The following is a 16,938-nucleotide window of genomic DNA, read 5'->3' on the forward strand; positions in this document are numbered from 1 at the left end:
GGCAAAAGCATGAAATAGAAGTAACGTTATTATTTTTCAGAGATTAGCCACAGCAAAATACTAAACAGTATGAATTAGGCCAAATTTCACTTTTTGTTGGGAGTGTTTACACTTTGGCACCATTTGGATTTTGACTTTAAGTTTGGCTTCATAACAATTCCTTGGCAGCACAGAAGGAGATAGGAGACTGGGAGTCTGCTTCCATCTTTTCAACTCATTATTCTACTTTTTGAAAACGTTTAAGCAATTCAATCTTTGCAGCAAAACGTAATGAAATTTTCAGTTAGGAGGCTTCAAAAACAGTCAATGAAAAGATCACGACAGAGCTTTTCCTCTGGATTATGAGAACTGCTTACAAACCAGAAATGTTAAATAAAACAGCCCCTTTAACTGTCATCGGTAAAAGTAGGCCTCCATTTTGATTTCCTTGGCTGGGTTGAAACATGTATACCCAGAGGTGGAACACAGCAGAAGGGAACAATTTCCCAGGCAGCTGCGTTACCTAGTTCAGTCTTAATTTAGTCTGGCAAGCACATCAGGCAAAAGGCACAGCTCGCTTTCTGTCATTTCGGTTTGCCTGGGTGTGTCACAACAAATGATGTTCAGCTGAACAAGTTATTGTTACATCATGTGGTTAAAACTTTCTGGCATCCTTCCTGTCCACTGAGACACCAACAGCAGCTGTTCCTCGCTTACGTTTCCCAGTCTGACCTTGACTTTTCTTTTCAATCAGGGAGTGATTGTATTTCACGCCTCTACTGTTACCTGTGGGATTGGGTGGTGTGGCAAAGTGGATCGGGGTGTTTCTTCTACCAAAAAAACAGCTGGGGTTTTTTTTCGCCATATGTCACAGTCCGTCAGTTTACTTTCATTTTGTGAATGTCAGGCTTCGGTGGAATGTCATGGCTTTACTAAAGTGAATATTTTTATTGTTTCACCCACCTGTGGTGTTGGGCCTAATTTTGCTTCTGTGCCTCTCCATGATATAAAGTGGCTGTCTGTGTGCTAATAGCCACCGAACTGTGGTTTACTAAATGTTTCTGGGATAACTCGTGGCTCCTGGTTTACGTGTAATTTTGGGCCATCTTTCCTGCAGGGTGGCTCAGACACTGAGAAAGGAGCAGCACTGGATCCTTTGAATCATTTGTGAGCTGCAATTAGTTAAGTATCTGAAATAATGCTGGGAGGGCAAATCCAGCTGACTATTCACCGGTACACACTGGAGATTAGGTTTGGATTGATTTCTCACAGCAGTCATGGATAAATGGGGAGCTTTGTAAAGCACGCTTTGCATGTGCTCAATTGACATGTCTGCCCCCAACAAATCTTCCAGGGTCAAACCAAATCATGGACAGAAAGCAAAGTCTTACCGTGTCATTGGCCACGCACAGGGAACTCACTAATTTGTCAGAGAGATATCCAACACTAACCGAAGAGCAGATCCATTTTTGTTGTTGGGTGAAGATTTTGTGGCTTTTGTTTGCAGTTTGCATTCTGATGCTGGAACACCAGCAAGGTAGAGTTCTCAGATTCTTATCAGGTTAAATAAAGGGGGGCACGGTAGCACAGTGGTTAGCGCAGCTGCTTCACAGCTCCAGGATCCCAGGTTCGATTCCCGGCTTGGGTCACTGTCTGTGTGGAGTTTACACATTCTCCCCGTGTCTGCGTGGGTTTCCCGCTATACCACCTCCCTCTGGGTCTGTGCCATAGCGGCTAGTGCCTGGGGCAACACTACCAGGACCAGCCAGCAGTGCCGTACAAATCTGCACAACCTCCTCAGGGCGGCCAGGGTGAATAGGCAGCACAGTGCCCTGGCACTAACCCCTCACCCATACAATCATAACCCCACCTGCTCCCCTCTCCCAACCCGGAGAGCAACTGAACCCCCAACCCGGCCTCCATGGCCAGTTACCCTGACCACGAAGGCCACCCATCCACTACGCTGCATGCGTCTGACTGTGTAACACTGTCCATTTTCTGGCTCTCCCACCAGCCCCCCAGGCGAGGTCTGCTCACAACCGCATGAGAGGGAAAGGGCCTGAGGGGGACCACTGGACCTGCAGTCCTCACCACAGCAGAGCAGCGGGGCACTGGACCTAATCGGTGGGCCCGGAGAGAGGCAGTTACCGAGGCAGAGGTCGACCGCGGGCGAGCAAGTGAGACCCCGTTGAGTTGAAGTTCCCCGTGGCACGTGTGTCACCACCCCACCCCTCCCCGCACCACCCCACCCACCACCCCAACCCACGGTCCAATCATGCGTCTTGTCTTGTGTCTTGCTGGATCTCCTGACGATGCGACAGACCCGTCTGATGCTCCCCACCCCCAACCCCAATCACAACACCAAGAGGACAGCAGACAGCAGTGAGGAGGAGGATACGGACAGCAATGGGAGCCCTCAACACGCAGCCCGAGACACCCCAGAGCACCAGTCCAGGGACAACACTGACTTCCAGTTACAGCTGTCACCAATACCCTTCACCATCCCAAAGACACTCACCTTGGATGGGCAATTTAGTGAAGAGGCTCCTGGGGCGCTATCTGGTGCGCCCCACACACGTACTGTGGTACATCAGCTGGAGGTAGGAGCCCCCGAGGGGATTGAGAGTCGGAGGGAAGCCCGACTCAAGGGATGAGCTGTCCGGACGGGTCTTGGGCTTCTGGAAAGAGCGGTCCCAGCGATAGTGTATGTGCAGCCAGAGAGCCAGGGACTGCTTGAGGGGGTGTCGGAACCATCCAGCGCCTGCAGGTGCAGTTGCAGTTGCAGGAGTCCAACCACCTGCAGGAGTAGAAGGTGGTCCCGACTGTGCATGCCACCCAGGCTAACACCGCGCGGGTGGCATCTGCGGTGGAGTCCTTGAAGGCGAAACGTTCGGCCATAGATCAAGATATCCAAGGTCTGGTCAGACTGTGCGGGCTGTGGCCAAAACCTAAGACAGGGCTGCCCTGACACAGAGCCACCTGGACATTGCAGCGGCACTCCAGCGCGTGGCTCAGTCACAGGGGGCAATGGCTGAGGGTGTCGGCAGCATTGCCCAGGCGCTAGCCGCTATGGCACAGACCCAGAGGGAGGTGGCACAGTCACTGGCTGATATACAGACCCAGAAGGTGGTGGCACAGTCACAGTGTGGTGTGTCGCAGTCACAGAGGGAGGTGGTCCACTCCCTGTGCTCCATGGCCGCCAGTGTCGAGACCCTGTTCGGAACGGGTGCGGGCCTCCAGGACTAGCAGGTGGCGGCGGAGCCTCAGAGGTTAGCTCCGCTCGCACCCCCATTCCATGGCGTAGCCCGGAGCCATCGGGCACCTCAAGAGACAAGGAGATGATGGTGACCGTGCCGGTGACTCCCGCAGTGGAGGTGCCAAAACATCACAATGCCTTGGATTCCCCCTCCCCCTCCTGTCTCTAGTGTATCCAATAGGCAGCAGGCAGAGCAGGGTGGCACCATGCTGCCTGGAACACCTGAGCAGCAGGCGGGCCCATCCAGGCCCGGTTGCCCCAGAAGACGGCCGCCAATGGGGACCCAGGTCATATGTCGGGAAGCGCAGCAGACCGCTTCCACTCCTGATGTACTGCCTGGAGATCCAACTAGGGGGAGCATTAGGGCCCGTAAGGCCAGAAAGGTAGACACCAGTTAAGTTGGTGGTCAGTGGGGTGCCGCAGCAAGGTGGCTGTCTTGTAGGCCGAGGCAACGGCGGTCCGTGGCTGGCCGCCAAGTCCCGTGGGGGGAAACCCTGACACCACAGCCCGTCCCCTGGTCATCACCCCATTGCTACCCCCACCCCAGCCCCCCGCAGGGCCTGACAGAGGCCTCCTCTCCCAGTCAGTGCTGCCAGCAGCAGGGCCGACAGCCCACGGTCGTGCCTCTGCATGTCTTACCTTCTCTCTCTCCCTGTTAACCCACGGCGCCTGTTTCCCAATTTTTAAAACCACAAGTGAAATACGCCATCGGTAATACCCTCCGTCAGAGTCAGAGCATCACGGAGGGCCCAGAGAATGAGGGCCCGCTAATGATATGCCAACGCCGTTTACTGTACGTGCGCAGCAGAACGCATTGACACTGATGTTGAGGCATCAGAGCATGGCAGCGCCATGCCCAATTCTCTGCCCAATCGCCTTTCTCGATTTCGGCATCGGCTGACGGAGAATCCCGCTCTACGTCTTTGGAGTTTTGCACAAAAGGGGAGGTGGCAACAGCGGGATTTATGAGCATCTCTTCTGGTCATCGCCCAATTGAGAGAAAACAGTCAGGAACCAACCTCCCAGCTTCCTTTAAGACAGGAAACAAGGGGCACATATCGCTGGGGCCTGGAAAATCAGTCAGGTTCTTTTAAATGGAAAATTGTCCCAGCTGTCAAGTTCAAATAAAGTTGCAAGAAGGAGAGAACTGAGGGGAAGCATTTGGCAATTGTGTTTTTTAAGGCAACCAAGTGCCATTGCTGTGGCAAAACATTTTGTATTATCACACAAAGACCAAGTTGAACTCAATGAAATAAGTGAAAAAAAGCAGTTTAATGATTTATGTCACATCACGCTCCACCAAGTGTTTGCTTGGTCTGCCTTCAAAGAGTTTGAAAAGCCCATATGCGAAGGACGCATATATCGAGTTTAGACCACAAAGCAATACTATTATTACAGTCCTGGGTTACGCTGTATTTATACACAAGCACACCCTGAAACATAAGATGCAGAAATTACTATGGGATTGACAATGAACACTGTACCCTCGAGAAAATCTGAAGCAAGATGCTAAGCTTGTAGAAACATGTTGTTGGACAATGTAAGGAAAGCTTTACTCTGCATCTGGCTATATTATATCTGATCTGGGAGTGCTTTCTGCTGTCACTGGAGCTCTGAAATGGGAAGAGTTCCAATGCCTGGCTCTATCATCACTCAATGTCGTGGGCTTAGAAGATTGCCATTGCAAAAGGCAGATGAAAGGAAGGCTGCTTCATTTAGCACTACAGAGCACCATGTTCCTGAGGAAAGGGGACAATAGAAATAAGATCCCACAACCAAGGTCAAGGCATCATACCAGGATAAATCCAAGGTAACCTCAGGTCAATCAACCCTGCAAGGTCTTCCTCATTAACCATGATGTGGAGATGCCGGCGTTGGACTGGGGTGAGCACAGTAAGAAGTCTTACAACACCAGGTTAAAGTCCAACAGGTTTGTTTGGAATGATTAGCTTTCGGAGCACTGCTCCTTTCTCAGGTGAATGAAGAGGTAGGTTCCAGAAACACATATATAAACAAAGTCAAAGATGCAAGACGATACTTTGAATGCGAGTCTTTGCAGGTAATTAAGTCTTTACAGATCCAGAGAGGGGGTAATCCCAGGTTAAAGAAGTGTGAATTGTCTCAAGGCAGGACAGTTGGTCGGATTTCACAAGCCCAGGCCAGATGGTGGGGGGTGAATGTAATGCGACATGAATCCCAGGTCCCGGTTGAGGCCGCACTCATGTGTGCGGAACTTGGCTATAAATTTCTGCTCGGCGATTCTGTGTTGTCGCGGGTCCTGAAGGCCGCCTTGGAGAACGCTTACCCGAAGATCAGCGGCTGAATGCCCTTGACTGCTGATGTGTTCCCCTACCGGAAGTGAACATTCCTGCCTGGCGATTGTCTTCATTAACAGTCGAGAGTTGTCCCACAGACCTGTCAAGCAACAGCCTGACACAGCAGTACAGTGAAACCTGTAGGGGTGTGCACAAGTTATCCTTTATTTTGCAAATTATATTATTATCAATGTGATTATTGTATTGTTACAAAGCTATGCACCTTCATTTTTGAAAATATAACATTTTAACACTCAACAAACTTGGAATTTGGCTGCTTGAACTGAGACACAGCAAACTGCTTAAAATGTATGGCCATATTCCAAGGTGGACATGAGAAACAAATCACCTTCATGGAATGTGAAGAGAGAGACATTTACAATAATCCAGACACCCATCGAAACACGTAACTATCTAAGGAATACACAATGGGTGAAGTATTTCCATGTAAGGCCGCTGGTTATTCGAGATTCCTGCTGACCTCAGGGATGCCGTCATTGCCACCATCTTCAAGAAAGGAGAAAATGCGGACTGTGGGAACTACCAAGAAATATCCCTACTCTCCATCACCGGGAAGATGGTCACCCGAGTTTTCACTAGACACCTTCTCCCATTCTCTGAATAAATCCTTCCGAAAGTCAGTGTGGCTTCTGACCAAACCGGGAACAGCGGACATGATTTTCATTTCTTGGCAACTTAAAGAGAAATATCAGGAGCAACATCAACCACCCTACATGGTCTTCATTGATCTGACCAAGGCTTTTGACTCAGTCAATTGGGAAATTCTATGGAAGACCCTGTCAAACGACAGCTATCCAGAGAAATTCATCAACATCCTTTGACTCCGGCTGGGGGCTTGGCTCCTGGGTGACAGGGATTGTCCACTATGGTTGTGGCTGATGACACTTATCCGGAGGCACCAGACCGACACTGAGACCTGCTACAAAGAAGCCCATGCAGCGACCAGGGGTGTGATCAAGCAGTGCTTCGGCCTCCTGAAGATGCGGTTCAGGTGCCTGGACTGCTCTGGATGGGCCCCACAGTATGATGCTGAGAGGGTCGCCTGTACCATAGTGGCCTGTTGCATCCTCCACAACATCGCACGGCAGAATGGTGACGTGCTGGAGGAGGAGAATGAAGGCCAAGCATCGTCTGATGCAGGGGAGTGGGAGGGTGGGCAGGACATGAGGCCCAAGCAGGCACGGGAGACTGCACAACCTGTGCGTCAGGGCCAACATGTATGGGACCTTCTGACTGCCTCCAGGTTCACTGACTATGGGGGAAGGGGAGGACTGGCCAGGGGCACAAACACCGCATCCCACCCCCGGTGTCCCAGGTGATGTAGTGCGGCACTGTTCTGCCTGCTGCCCACAAGATGCGCCAAGGACAGGAGGGGGTAGTCTGAGGTACTGCGCTGTCCCAAACCTCCGCTGTGGGAGTCACCGGTGTGATGATATGTGAACTATCATCTGCGTATATAATATAATAACCATACTGTATATAAACATTAACGCCTGTATGTATAGATTACAATTCTAGCATCTGACCACAGGTGGAATGGCGTCAGGAGAATATTACTGGAACACAGCCAGAATGTGGACAGCAGGCTTAGAGTCCAGTCGCATATCGAGTAGCTCCTTAATCAATAGTAATTAATATTAGCTCATCATTGGCGCACCAGGAGTGGACCAGTCCATCTGGGACTGCGCCACATCAGGCTGTGACTGTGTCACCACCTTTTGGGTCTGTGACACATCAGCCAGTGGCTGCACCATCTCCCTCAGGGATTGAGCCACCTCCCTCTGGATCTGTGTCACTTGAGCCAGTGTCTGGACAATACCGCCGACATTCCCAGCCATGGCCTGCTGTGACTCAGCCATGCTCAGAAGCGCTGCTCCAATGTCCAGGTGACTCTGGCACATGACTGCACAGATTGCCCCAGGCCTTGGACAGGCTGACCCTTAGCCAAAACCCTTGCCCCCAAGACCTCCACCGTGGACTCCACCCATGCGGTATTGGCCTTGGTGGCACACATAGTTGGCACCACCTCCTGCTCCTGCACGCGGTTGGACTCCTCCAACTGTGCCTGAAGATACTGGAGGATCCTGCTGACGGAGAATCCAGCCCCATGTTTTCCAGTTACTGGCCCTCTTGCCATTGGAATCAGTTTTATTTCCAACTCACTCTATCAAAACCCTTTATAGTTTTGCATCAATTAAACATCTTAACCTCCTTTGCTCCAAGGAAAACAATCCAAAATTCTCTGGTCTCTCCACAAGTCCCTCATCACTAGTATATTTTGAGTAGAATCGCTCCTTGAGGCCTTGACAACCTTCCTATAATGTCCAGCATAGAACACCACACTGCAGTTGGGACCTAACTAGAGTTTTGTGAAGGTTTAACAGAACTGTCATGCTTTTGTATTCTAAAATAAAACCAAAAGATTTCAGATGCTGGGCCTCTATCTTTAGTCATGCAGGGTTTAGAATCGTTCCTTTTCTCACTGGCGGGAATGTGTCTAGTCTGGATCTGAACTGCACCTTTTTTGAAAACGTTCCCTCTGCTCAATTATTGTTTTACCTACCAATTATTAATTATGATCCACCTGAACTAGATCTAAGTATTTTCATACCTGAATATTCTTTGCCCTTTTCCATAAATACCCTGAACCTGATGATATTATTATCACTGTTCTTAAAATGCAACTGAAACATGTTCTATCATATCCCATTTCACTCCCCAGAATGCCTCTTCCTTGTTGGACTGGAAACATACTGATCAAGACATTCCTTCTGCATACATTTTAAGTATCCCTCCCCCTCTATGCCCTTCACACTGTTACTATCCCACTCTGCATCAGGGTTTGAAGTCTTCCATTATCAGTATACTATAATTCTAGCACTATTCTTCAATTGCCGAATTTTGAGCCTCTGCCTTTCCGACTATTTGATGTTCTGTAGCATATAGCCAATGGAGTGATAACATCTCAGTTGTTCCTTATTTAGCTCACTGGGCTAAGCTGAACTGGGTTTAGCTCACTGGGCTAAATCGCTGGCTTTTAAAGCAAACCAAGGCAGGCCAGCAGCACGGTTCAATTCCCGTACCAGCCTCCCCGAACAGGCGCTGGAATGTGGCGACTAGGGGCTTTTCACAGTAACTTCATTGAAGCCTACTCGTGACAATAAGTGATTTTCATTTCATTAACTCTACGCAAATCGATTGTGCCTTTGGCCTTAACAATGCAGGAAGGGAGCTGTAGGAATCCCATCATATCCTGCCTTTACATATATCAGCCCATTTAAAAGCAGCAAGATGGAATCCACTGAAAAATGGCATCCCCGAGTACGCCGCTTTTCGGGGCTTGCAGAATCGGGGAACCGGCGCTGGTCCCGATTCTTTGCGGGGAAATGGATTCTCTGCCTCCACGCGGGCCGCGATTTTGGCGTTGAGATGCGGAGAATCCAGCCCCTTGTCTTTAAAGCAGTGTAAAAAGATCTCTCTTTCTCAAAGAACATCTCTGTAAAGCAAGTATTCCTATCGCCATTGGTGGTTACAACGGATTGACAGCTGAGATTGTTTTTTTCTTATTGTTTAAGTGGGAATAAATATAGCAGTTAAGGATATTGTATTCCTGTATTGAGTAGTATTGTTTATTGGATAATCGTAAGCCTTCTGGTGCAATGCTGAAGATTTTAATACTGTATTCGTGGTAAAGTTTGTTTTAAAATACCATATTGCTATTTCTTTGCGAAATACCTTCTGGAACAAAGTATCCTTTCCTCACGGTCTTACAAAATTAAAATAAAATATTGGAGTTTCTGTCCCCTATCCTAGCCACTGTTGGGGTCTGGTCTGGAATTGTAACATATCCAGGTCACATATGAGCACATCTTCATGGAACTGTTGAACCCTGTGACGAATTTCCCAGGACTGCCGAATTTCTCCATTACCCTCACTGCTGACTGTATCAAACGCCTTGGACAGGTCAACAATCCTTATGTAGAGGTCCACCTTCAGTTGTTGGAATTTCTGAAACTGCGCTGACTCTGGCAGTAGATCAGTAGGGTCGCTTGAGGGTTACAAGGTCGCAAGGAATGATCTGAAAAAAGGCTTAGGAGAGCTAGGAGGGGGCATGAGAAGTCCTTGGTGGGTCGGATCAAGGAAAACCCCAAGGCTTTCTACTCTTATGTGAGAAATAAAAGAATGACCAGGGTGAGGGTAGGGCCGGTCAAGGACAGTAGTGGGAACTTGTGCATGGAGTCAGAAGAATTAGGAGAGGCATTTAATGAATACTTTTCTTCAGTGTTCACAAAGGAGAGGGGCCATGTTTTTGAGGATGAGATTGTGATTCAGGCGGGTAGGCTGGAGGAAGTAGATATTCTGAGGAAGGATGTATCAGCAATTTTGAAAAGCCTGAGGGTCGAGAAGTCCCCTGGGCCAGATGGAATATACCCAAGGATTCTTTGGGAGGCAAGAGATGAGATTGCAGAGCCTTTGGCTTTGATCTTTGGGTCCTCACTGTCCACGGGGATAGTGCCAGAGGATTGGAGAGTGGTGAATGTTGTTCCTCTGTTCAAGAAAGGGAATAGGAATTACCCTGGTAATTATACGCCATTTAGTCTTACTTTGGTGGTCGGGACAATAATCGAAAAGGTCCTGAAGGATAGGATTTATGACCATTTGGAAAGATGCAGCTTAATCCGGGATAGTCAACACAGATTCGTGAAGGGTAGGTCTTGCCTCACAAATTTGATTGAATTCTTTGAGGAGGTAACTAAGTGTGTAGATGAAGGTAGAGAAGTTGATGTCGTATACATGGATTTTAGTAAGGCATTTTATAAGGTTCCCCATGGTCGGCTCATGAAGAAAGTAAGGAGGTGTGGGATAGAGAGAAATTTGGCCAATTGGATAAGTAACTGGCTATCACATAGAAGACAGAGAGTGGTGGTGGATGGAAAATTTTCAGGCTGGAGACCAGTTACCGGCGGTGTACCACAGGGATCAGTGCTGGGTCCTCTGCTATTTGTGACTTTTATCAATAACTTGGAGGAAGGGGCTGAAGGGTGTGTCAGTAAATCAGCTGATGACACCAAGATTGGTGGAGTAGTGGATAATGTGGAGGGCTGTTGTAGGCTGCAAAGAGACATTGATAGGATGCAGAGCTGAGCCGAAAAATGGCAGATGGAGTTTAACCCTGATAAGTGCGAGGTGATTCATTTTGGTAGAAAAAATTTGAATGCAGATTACAGGGTCAACGGCAGGGTTCTGAGGAATGTGGAGGAACAGAGAGATCTTGGGGTTCATGTCCACAGATCTCTGAAGGTTGCCACTCAAGTGGATAGAGCCGTGAAGAAGGCTTATAGTGTGTTAGCGTTTATTAACAGGGGGCTTGAGTTTAAGAGCCGTGGGGTTATGCTGCAACTGTACATGACCCTGGTGAGACCACATTTGGAGTATTGTGTGCAGTTCTGGTCACCTCATTATAGGAAGGATGTGGAAGCATTGGAAAGGGTGCAAAGGAGATTTACCAGGATGCTGCCTGGTTTGCAGGATAGGTCTTATGAGGAAAGGTTGAGGGCTTTTCTCTTTGGAGCGGAGGAGGATGAGAGGCGACTTAATAGAGGTTTATAAGATAATGCGGGGATAGATAGAGTGGACGTTCAGAGACTATTTCCTCGGGTGGATGTAACTGTTACAAGGGGGCATAACTATAAGATTCAGGGTGGGAGATATAGGAGGGATGTCCGAGGTAGGTTCTTTACTCAGAGAGTGGTTAGATTATCATAGAATTTACAGTGCAGAAGGAGGCCATTCGGCCCAGCGAGTCTGCACCGGCTCTTGGAAAGAGCACCCGACACAAGGTCAACACCTCCACCCTATCCCCACAACCCAGTAACCCCACCCAACTCTAAGGGCAATTTTGGACACTAAGGGCAATTTATCATGGCCAATCCACCTAACCTGCACATCTTTGGACTGTGGGAGGAAACCGGAGCACCCGGAGGAAAACCACGCACACACGGGGAGGATGTGCAGACTCCGCACAGACAGTGGCCCAAGCCGGAATCGAACCTGGGACCCTGGAGCTGTGAAGCAATTGTGCTATCCATAATGTTACCGTGGTTAGGGTGTGGAATGGACTGCCTGCTGTGATAGTGGAGTCGAACACTTTAGGAACTTTCAAGCGGTTATTGGATAGGCACATGGAGCACACCAGAATGACAGGGAGTGGAATAGCTTGATCTTGGTTTTGGACAATGCTCGGCACAACATCAAGGGCTGAAGGGCCTGTTCTGTGCTGTACTGTTCTATGTTCTATGTTTCATAACACCAGCCTCAAAAACAACCCACTGGTACTGTACCAATACCACCAATCTTGTAGACATCTCAGTTGCTTCCTTTTCAAATTTCCCAACGGTTCTCTTATCAATTCCATTTGTAAATCAGATGGTCAGTGGTTGTAGATTTACCGGAGTCGATATGTCCAATGACAACAATGTTGATGTGCACCCTTTCCTTGCCCATTTCCAAGCCGGCGTGAATTCGTTCAGCGGTGGAGCTGCAAACCTCCCTTCGGTTGACTCGGAGACTGATAGTATTAATTGAGCTTCTTGACCAGGCATTAACTTCCAGCTTTGTAGACGTCAGCTGAGGCAGCATGAACCTCTTGAGTTTTGTCACTAGAAAGGAATTTGCTTGTGTTTGTCATTTGTAACATCAAAACGAGAGGGTCATCAAAAGCGCAATTAATGGCAGTCTGTGGCAATCCGTTAATTACTTCTTCATTGTTGGATGACAGCCAATTGGTTAAATTGCTCTGCCCACCTTTCTAGAATTTGGGATTTTTTGTGAGTGGTGCTGACATGAAGACACCCAGGATTGGTAGTGAATCAATAGACTGCTGCCTGTGGACAGATTTCAGAGCCTCGGAGAATCTCTTTCAGTCTTTTTCGGTCTGCAAATGACTGAAATGTGTCTGCTTTATGATTCAGCATTTCTCTGAGCTTGCATTGGGCAGTCCTGTGGGGGCCTTGGTGACATTGTGCTAGGATAGTGATGACTTGCTATTGAGGCAAACACTGTAGAGGTGACATTTCTCCTCCAGCAGTTTCTGGAGTATCTCATTGTTTTCATCAAAAAATTGTGATGCTTGCAATAGGTAGGTCCAAAGGCCTCTAAAGCAGTGAGTACAGTGTCCCTTCAAGTTGCCCAGTTATCCCCAATGCATATTCACTGTACACAGGCAAGTCTCGAATTATTCTGAGAGGGATTCCTTCATGACTGTCTGTTTGAGCCTTGAGACATTGTGATGCTTCTGAACCTTCATGCCTTGGAGGAGTCTATGGGGATAGATCTTAATATTTAGCTTGGAAATGATAATCAGCCCCTCAGTCAATGTTGCACATGGTTTTCATTACACACACACCCTGTCTGTCCATCTGCCTGATGATGACAGTCTATTCGATGACAATGCATAGAACAGAGGGGCTTTCAAGACATCTTGTTGAGATTAGGGAGGCAAAAAGCTATGTTGGTAATTAAGAGCTCCTGCTCAGTACATGTCTTTAGCAACAGGAGGCCATTGCTGTTCCAATTGCCAACCTTGTATTTTTCCAATGACCCCCCTCCCCACATGTGGTGATCTGCATCAATTCTCATGTTGAAGTCATCAAGAATGATTAGCTTGTCTAACTTTGAGACAGTAGCAACTAAAGAGCGGAAGCCATCATAGAAGTTATCCTCAACTTCATCAGGGTGTGTCATGGTCAGGGCATACATATGACTGAGAGTCTCCTGTCTGTTACAGTACAGGGGGAGTTTAAGCTCACATCAGATGATCATTAACATCCTTGGGAAGGGATGACAACCTGCTGCCAAGGTGGTTCTTGACAGCAAAATCCATGTCAGATTCGCACTGTTCTTTTCCACAGCCAATCCAAAAGAATGTGTAATCTGCTCTGATTTCCTTCAGCTGACGCTCCTCAGGTAAATGAGTCTTACAAGAGCAGTCTCGAGTCCGTCAGCTGTGGAGTTGGCCATGAGGGCGCACGCGTTCCACACAGTGGTCAATGGGGTCCATTTTAACAATGGACTAGTTGAGGAAATTTGGCATAATATCATTTTGAGCAAATTTCTAACATGATTTTTTGGCATTGCTCATGGCAAGTCAGAGGTTACACTGTAACAAGGGGGTACTGGAGATGGGAAGTGAAGAGGGCAGCACAACTTGGACTTTCCAAGACTTCTGTTCAGAGACGGTGAAGTAAGTGTTTTTGAATGATTCCATAGAAATAACGAGTGTTTCCCTGAAGTGGCATAAATACATTTTTATGCAAATCATCATAATTAAGCGCAGCTGCTATAAACATGGAGTTTACAGCTGGGAGTTGCACTGTGGGACTTAGGAGGGCCAGAGCTAGAATATGTCACATGAGAAGGAGAAGCCTATCAGAGTTAAGTATAAGAAAAAAGTGTTTCAAGTAAAAAGTTTAAGTGCAACACAAAGGCGGCAGACCATCATGATGGAGAAAGCACAATGAAAGAAGTATGTCAAATTCATATGGGAAGCTAACGTAATCTTTACAGGAAGAGACACAAAAGGAATGAAGTTCCACAGACCGTTCAACATGCCCTCAGTAGAACTCTGTTGAGAGTATTGTAGAAGGGCCAGAAAACAAACAGGGACTCACCACTGACACCATTACCAGACAGTGTGAGTATCACAGACAGTGGATAGGATTTTACCAGTTCTTTGGTGACGGGCTGGGAGGTAGAAAGGCTAGAAATATAGTGTGAAAAGGCATCAGCCAGTGGCACAGTGGTTAGCACTGCTGCCTTACAGCTCCAGGGTCCCAGTTCAATTCCGGCCTCGGCTGACTGTGTGGAGTTTGCACTTTCGTCCGTGTCTGCCTGGGTTTCCTCCGGGTGCTCTGGTTTCCTCCCACAGTCCAAAGATGTGCAGGTTAGGTAGATTGGCCATGCTAAATTGCCCCTTAGTGTCCAAAAGGTTAGGTTGGGTACTGAGTTACAGGTATAGGGTGAAAGCTTGGGTGCTCTTTCCAAGGGTCGGTGCAGACTTGATGGGCCGAATGGCCTCCTTCTGCACTGTAAATTCGATGATCAAGGGGCATAGCTGTGTCTTCCTTTCACCTGTTGTTCTACCAGCAGCAGGAAAGTTACCAGGAACCAATTGAGCCACTTAATTGGCCAATTAAGTGTTACACCCAAGCGAGAAGTGGTGAATTGGTTCCCCTCTATTCAACTCCCCAGGTGGTCACAACAAAGGTTTAAGTTTCTTTTTCATGAGGACTTGGCTTTTCCAAATCAGAATGTATTTAAGCTGTGAGCAATGAGGAGCCAATCAAACAAGTGGGGAATTGAACCTGGGACCCTGGAGCTGTGAAGCCACAGTGCTAACTACTATGCTACCATGCTGCCCCAAAGTTGAAAAATCATAGCCGGATTCTCCGTTTGGGAGAGTATGCTCTCCCTCCGGAGATGAATTGCCTCTGATTTGCGCACATGCTGGGGAGTAAATCCAAGGCGATTCACTATCCCTTGGGATTGAGAGCGATTCCATTGTGAATCCCGTTATTGAGCTGCCATCTTAAGCGGGTGGCACAATAGCGAGGTCCGGCGACTGGGCACCCTCTCCACCCCCTGACAATACAATTCCGCAACCCCATGACGGGGTTTTCTGGGTCACTCCCCCCCCCCCCCAAAGTACAAGAGTGATCCGACCCCCCACCCCCACCCCACCCCCCACCAAAGACCCCCACTTTCTCTTTTTTCTGCAGAAAACACATAGCTGCCTTTAGTGTGGTCCAAGATTTGTCAATGATAGCTAGATGTTGATGAACATTGTAGTCCTCGCAAATCAACGATCTGAGGGGGTTGAAACCCAGCTGATAGCCGGGATTCTACGTTGCCCGAAGCCGATATCGTAATCAGCGATCAGGCGGAGAATCCCTGTTTATGACTGAATTGGGGGCAGCGCCTGTTTTCAAATGCTCCGTCCCTCAAAAAAAGCATCATCGAGGAGTACGCCGCACACCATTGGGACGGCCTCAGGATGTTACCTGAAGGCCTTCCCTCCCCCCCGTGCTCCGCCCCGGATGGGCCGAGGTCTCACCGGCGCGGGGGACGTGTGCTCTCAGTTTTCGTGAACCCGGGGTGGCGGTTGCAGACTGTGTCCAGCGCCGCCACAGTCGAGGGGGAGCCATGCTGCTGGCAGGGGACTTCGGCGAGAGCTGGGGGACTGGTGGAGGGTGGCCCGGGAGTGGCAAGGTGTGTCCAGGGGGGCACTATCTGGCAGGTCGGGTCTGCGAGCGGCTGGCACCATGGTATATGGCGCGACCACTGCAGGTCATTGCCGTGCGCATTCTCCAGCCGTTTATATCAGCAAGACCATTCATTTTACGTGGCGCAGCTGCTAGCCCCTCGCCGGTCAGAGCATCGGTGCAGGCATGGCACCACCTTTTTCATCGTAAAACCAGACACTCCCTCTGGGCATAGCCTCAAAATCAGAGAATCCAGCCCAATGAGCTTTTCCCTCTCTAGGAATTGACAGGTCAACTTCCTCTGCCTGAACCAGCAGTAAATGTTTTTTCACTGCCTCTGTCTGGACTGCTCTCTAGCTTTCTGGCAGGGCTCCCTGTATTGAGGCATCCAGGCATTGGTTTCTTTTATGGGGGCTTCCAGACAGGCAGGGTCTCTCTAATGGGGGGCTTCCAGGCAGGGGTCCCTGTAATGGAGTCATCCAGGCATTGGTCTCTCTTATGGGGCTTCCAGACAGGCAGGGTCTCTCTAATGGGGGGGCTTCCAGGCAGAGGTCCCTGTAATGGGGAGGTTTCTGGTAGGGGTCTGCCTTATAAGGAGGTCTCTGTAATGGGGGGTTTGTGGTGGGGTCTCGCTTATGGGGGTCTCTGCTGGGTGTTTCTGTAACTGGGGGCTCTCTGGTGGGGAGTGTAATGATATGTAAATAGTCATGTTAGTGAAGAGTTAATAATTACATCTAAGTGTAAAGCAAACACTAGAGGGCGTTACTAATTCTCTGTATTTAAGACAGCCTCTCAGGGAATTCTGGGAGAAGCTGGGAGGCGATGCACATGGAGAAGCTGGAAGGAGAAGCTTCGAGCAGATTGAATATTAATTAGAGATAGATAGCACGAGGTTAGATCATAGTGTAGTTAGTGACTAGATAGAATATTGACTACTGTAAGACAGCTTCAATATCATTTATTATCATCTATAGCTCAGTAGAGTGTGCAAACTTCATTTAATTAGTAGTGTAATAAATTAGTTTTGTTTCAATCTTTTGATTGGTATATTCTTTGTCAACACTACATCGAGTCATTCTGGAAGAAAGGACAAAGAATACAACATATT

Source organism: Scyliorhinus torazame, chromosome 1, assembly GCF_047496885.1.
Source record: "Scyliorhinus torazame isolate Kashiwa2021f chromosome 1, sScyTor2.1, whole genome shotgun sequence".
Lineage (NCBI taxonomy): Eukaryota > Metazoa > Chordata > Chondrichthyes > Carcharhiniformes > Scyliorhinidae > Scyliorhinus > Scyliorhinus torazame.